The sequence below is a fragment of the Grammomys surdaster genome, unplaced genomic scaffold (genome assembly GCF_004785775.1).
Source record: "Grammomys surdaster isolate TR1022 unplaced genomic scaffold, NIH_TR_1.0 338, whole genome shotgun sequence".
Classification (NCBI taxonomy): Eukaryota; Metazoa; Chordata; class Mammalia; order Rodentia; family Muridae; genus Grammomys; species Grammomys surdaster.
The window spans coordinates 3,288,780-3,294,349 of NW_021604757.1; the positions used below are offsets into that span (position 1 = coordinate 3,288,780).

The following is a 5,570-nucleotide window of genomic DNA, read 5'->3' on the forward strand; positions in this document are numbered from 1 at the left end:
TTTTTTTTTTTTTTTTTTTTTTAAAGATTTATTTATTTATTTTATTTATGAGTACACTGTCGCTGTCTTCGGACACACCAGAAGAGGGCATCCAATCTCATTACGGATGGTTGTGAGCCACCATGTGGTTGCTGGGATTTGAACTCAGGACCTCTGGAAGAGCAGTCAGTGCTCTTAACCGATGAGCCATCTCTCCAGCCCGCAGCCTCAGTTCTTAACTTTCTTTTTTCTTTTCTCTCTTATTTTTTGTTTTTTGTTTTTTTTTCGAGACAGAGTTTCTCTGTGTAGCCCTGGCTGTCCTGGAACTCACTCTGTAGACCGGGCTGGCCTCGAACTCAGAAATCTGCCTGCCTTTGCCTCCCAAGTGCTGGGATCAAAGGCATGCGCCACCACCACCCAGTTTCTCTCTTAATTTTTTATTTTCTTTTTTATTTTTTTTAAATAATGTTTCTCCCTTCCCTTATTTATTTTTAAAGATTTATTTACGGGCTGGTGAGATGGCTCAGTGGTTAAGAGCACTGACTGCACTTCCAGAGGTCACGAGTTCAAATCCCAGCAACCACATGGTGGCTAACAACCATCTGCAATGATATCTGATGCCCTCTTGTGGGATGTCTGAAGACAGCTACAGTGTACTTACATATAATAAATAAATAAAAATTAAAAAAAAAAGATTTATTTACTTTATGTATGTGAGTACACTGTAACTGTCTTCAGACACACCAGAAGAGGGCGTCAGATCACATTGCAGATGGTTGTGAATCATCATATGGTTGCTGGGAATTGAGCTCAGGACCTTTGAAAGAGCAGTCAGTTCTCTTACCTGCTGAGCCATCTTTCTAGCCCCTGTTATTTTGTTTTTCGAGACAAGGTTTCTCTGTGTAGCACTGGCTATCTTGGAACTCTGTAAACCAGGCTGGTACTGGGATTAAAGGTGGGTACCACCTTGCCTGACTAGTTCTGTTTTGTTTTGTTTTTCGAGACAGGGTTTCTCTGTGTAGCCTGGGCTGTCCTGGAACTCACTCTGTAGACCAGGCTAGCCTCTAACTCTCGAACTCAGAAATCCACCTGCCTCTGCCTCCCAAGTGCTGGGATTAAAGGTGTGCGCCACCACCGCCCAGCTGCCTGACTAGTTCTTAACTTGGAACTCTGTAAACCAGGCTGAGTGCTGGGATTAAAGGTGCGTACCACCTTGCCTGACTAGCTCTTAACTTTTTAAAATCGCAGGTTCCCTATAAATCACATGAAAAATTAGCCCTCTATCCAGAAAAAAAAATGTCCACACATGAACACAGAATACAGTTTTGCATATAATCTCAAGTGATTCACAAAGATCCTCCATCTGCTTATAAGGTTAGGAAATCAACCTAGAGAAAAGTAGTTTGCCTAAACTTATACAGTTTAGAGAATGGATTGAAATTCATTTGCTTATTTTTGTTGTTGTTTGTCTTTTGAGACAGGGTCTTATATAGCCTAGGCTGGCCTCACACTTCTGATCCTCTTATTACCACCTGCTAAGCACTGAATTACAAGTGTGCACTGCCCAACTCAGCAGTTTTCTTCTCCACCTCCCTCTCTTCTTTCAGACAGGATTAGAATTTTGCTGTGTAGCCCAGGCTAGCTTTGAATTTATTACTGCCTCACCTCCGAAATGTTCAAAGTATGTATTGCCACACCTAGTTTGAAATTGCAGTTTTCTGATGTTTGGTTAGTATATAATCCATTGTTTATTTTTGAAATTTCTATTTGTTTGTGTGTGGCAGCTCTCAGTGGTCCATGCCTCTTTCCAAAGATTGGACTCAAGTGGTCAGGCTCACCCTTAAAAAATGTTGCTTCAAGCCGGGCAGTGGTGGCGCATGCCTCTAATCCCAGCACTTTGGAGGCAGAGGCAGGCAGATTTCTGAGTTCGAGGCCAGCCTGGTCTACAGAGTGAGTTCCAGGACAGCCCAGGCTATACAGAGAAACCCTGTCTCGAAAAACAAACAAACAAACAAAAAAAAAAAACAAAAAAACAAAAGAGAAAGAAAGAAAGTTTCACAAATGTCTTTGTCATCTTTGTGCAGGGACTACGAAAATCTCTGTATCGCTCCAGTTTTTAGTTTATGTGCTGCCAATGACAGACAGCAATGTAATGGACCGTTTCTTGTAGCCTGTTCAAACTGCATTGTTAAAGTACCTATGGTAGCCCCAAGGTATCTGGAGATTTTATCAAAGGAAACCTTTCACCTAAGTGGCATCTAATGGAACATGATTAACTGATAAGTGCATTTCGGTGGACGATTTTTGTTTGTTTTCAGAAAAAGTCTCACTTAATAGGACAAGGGCTCACTTAGTAGGCTCTCAAGCTCTCCAGCTGCTCTTCTTACAAGCTGGTAGTACAGGCATGCTCCCTCCACATACCCTTGTGGAGTCGCTTCACTTTTTGTTTTGTTCTGTTTTTCAAGACAAGGATTCTTTGTGTAACCCTGGCTGTCCTAGAACTAGCTCTGTAGATCAGGCTGTCCTCAAACTCCCAGAGATCTGCCAACCTCTGCTTCCCCAGTGCTGGGATTAAAGGCACTTGGCACTACTGTCTGTCAACTTTAAGACTTTAATTTATTTATCCCAACACATGGCAAGATTGAGGCAGAAAGATCAGGAGTTCAAGGACAGCTTCAGTTATATAGCAAGTTCAGGGCCAGCCTAGGCTACAAGAGATTTTTAGTATAAACTTTTACTCTGCAAAATCATCCAAGCCATTGTGTTTTCAAAGTGTAAATCTTTAGCTCACCGAATAGAAGAGAACTCCTTCAGGGTTTGCTTTTCTTCCCACTTGCTCAAGTGTGTCTATACCCTTTGTGTCTGTCAGCCTCTGTGTAGGAAGGACTGGTGAAGCAGATGTGATTTCAATCTTTATAGTAAAAAATGATTCCGGGTTAATGAGGGCACTGCACCAGAGCAAAGCTTCAAGTTTGCAATTCTCCAGCTTCTACATTATTTTCTACAGGTGATTTCAAGTTCTTTCCACCTTGGTTCCTTAGAGTTGAAAAAAAATCATTATGCCTGTGGGTAGATAGATGCATGCATGTTCCTATTCCAGATCAAATAAATCAGTTTCCAAAGGTGAGGTCAGGCAACTGCTTACCCTATGTTGGCAGAAGCAAACCTAAATCCAAGTGCATTAACCATTTTTCCCCTCAGTTTTTGGAGGTAGTTTGTATAATGGAATAAAGTCGGTTCGTTTGTTTTTAGTTTAAATTTGAGCAGGAACTTAGTTTTACTTATGTGTCTGTATGCATATGAATGTGTATATGTATGTATGTGTATGTGCATGTGCATATGATGTATATGATGCATGTGTATATGTGTATGCATATGAATGCAGGTACTCTTAGAGGCCAGCAGATCTCTGGAGCTGGAGCTGGAGTTGCAGGTGGTTGTGAGCCACTCAGCATGGGTACAGGAACCTGGAGTTGAGTCTGCAAGAGCAGCAAGGGCTCTTAACTGCCAAGCATTCTCCAGTTGAAAGCATGAGTTTGCCAGGCAGTGGTGGTGCACGCCTTTAGTCCCAGCACTTGGGAGGCAGAGGCAGGTGGATTTCTGAGTTCAAGGCCAGCCTGGTCTACAGAGTGAGCTCCAGGACAGCCAGGGCTATACAGAGAAACCCTGTTTCGAAAAACAAAACAAAAAACCTAAAGCATGAGTTTTTGAATCAGTTTTTATCTGTAATCAATTTTGATATTTACACCTTGTTAGTAACCTTCTAAGATTCAACGTGATAAGACTTGAAATGATAATACATGTACAATAAATTATGCAGAAGAGCCAGAGTAAATATTACTTTTCTTCTTTGTGCTCTGCCTTCTAGATCACCTCTGAATATACAGATTCTGGTCTGAATAGAGATTCTTCTTTATCTTGCAATTAGGAGACTGGGCAAAAGTCAACTTGAGTGGGTTCCCAGGGCTCTGAAAGATGATTCAGTTTTTACTCATCTAGAGCACCAAAAGAAGAATTTAGAAGCAATATCTGGCCTAGCCCTTCTCTGTGAAGGGCCTGCCTAATAGGAAAGATCGACTTTGGGGGAGTTATTTAGTGGTCCATTTGACTAGGGGTGCTATTCTAAGCCCAGAGGTGGCCACTGGAAGTTTGGGGTTGAAGAATCAGAGCTGCGGCTAGTAAGATTCCCCAAAGATGTTCCTAGAGATCTTGCTTCCTGTAAGAGTCAGGAAAACACTGGAAAGACTTATAGGGCTGGGCTGACTTGGCCTGAACACTTTCCTGTAGGCTGGTGGAACTGCGCCATGAGGGTGGGGCTGGTAAAGTGGGACATGTGCTTCTAGCTGCTGATCACCTGATTGCTTGCCCTGGCTTGGGGCAGAAGTCCCTGTGGTTGCTCACCAGAAAGTCCACGGAGATACCAGCAGCCTGTTTTAGCCTCCCCTCACTTTTTCCTTCTCCCTTCTCTTTGTGGTGAGCTCCTCCATCGCCTGTAACCTGTGATGGTGAGGTACTGACAATGCTGCCTCTCCTATAGGAAACTGGGCTGCCCTACCTCACTGGCTTGAGGGAGGACCAGCTTGTTCAGCAGCTGGTCAGTGGGCTTCAGCCTGGGTTTGTGTATGCATGTTCCTGGGGCCTAGGAAGCACCCTGTGAAGAGATTAGGGAGTCAGGAGAAGGAGTAGGATCAGGATGAGGGAAACTCTTAAAAAACAAACAAACAAACAAACAAACAACCCTAGAAGATACTGTCTGGGCTTCAGGCCAATGTTACGTCTCAAGTTCCTTGAAATGAGGTCTATCAGGGACATCTCTGAGTGAGCTGGTGCTGGGACTGAGCTGTCCCAGTCTCTGTGGCTGCTGTCCTTGGTTTCTACTTTCCCAGGGTGGCAGGTCTTTGCAAGAATTGAGGAAGGAACCCATGAGAAGAATGGAGAGCCTTGTGCTTATGATTCATAAGTGTCCAGACCAGGGTGGAGGCCTTGTGAGGGGATGACCTTACGACGAGAAGGAACGAGAGCTGAAGCCAGAGGCAGAAGCTGAAGATGGGGCTGCCAGAGGGGCTTTTTCTGAATGTGAGAAATGAATACATGGGCAGATTTTGCAACACCCCCACAGCCTGCCGTCTTCTCACACGTGTTCCCAGTCTCTACCCATTCCCTTGGCTCACCCTGCGCTTCCTCTCATCTCTCACCAAGCCCCTTTCTACTTCAGTTTTCTCATCCTTCCCCATCCTGTCTCTTCTGTCCCGCCCCCACAATCATGTTCACCCTTCCCTGTTTCCTCTGTTTTCTTCCCTTGTGCCCTGTTCATCTCTCTTCTGGTCCCTCTTGCTGCTTGTTTGGCCCCTGTCCTATGCTTTAATGTGGACCCATGGGAATTGGAGTTCACAGCAAAACAGGAAGGGCCTGTGAGCAGAAAACAGGGAATGGGGCAGGGGATGAATGGCCAGCAGTAACCTCCACTCTTGCTTCTCACATCTGAATTGAAGCATCTGCAGAGCTCTGCAGCCCACCAGCCCCGCTGACCATTGGCCCTGCAGCCCACCGGCCCCGCTGACCATTGGCCCTGCAGCCCACCGGCCCCGCTG

The 5,570-nt window shown here is 44.7% G+C and overlaps 1 non-coding gene across 1 annotated transcript; it reads right to left on the reverse strand.

Annotated features, from left to right (window-relative positions):
• Positions 1-2,018: 2,018 nt before the first annotated feature.
• Positions 2,019-2,122, reverse strand: LOC114630411. Its single transcript, XR_003712818.1, has one exon. It is a non-coding gene; the product is annotated as a U6 spliceosomal RNA (small nuclear RNA).
• Between the last annotated feature and the right edge of the window lie 3,448 nt (positions 2,123-5,570).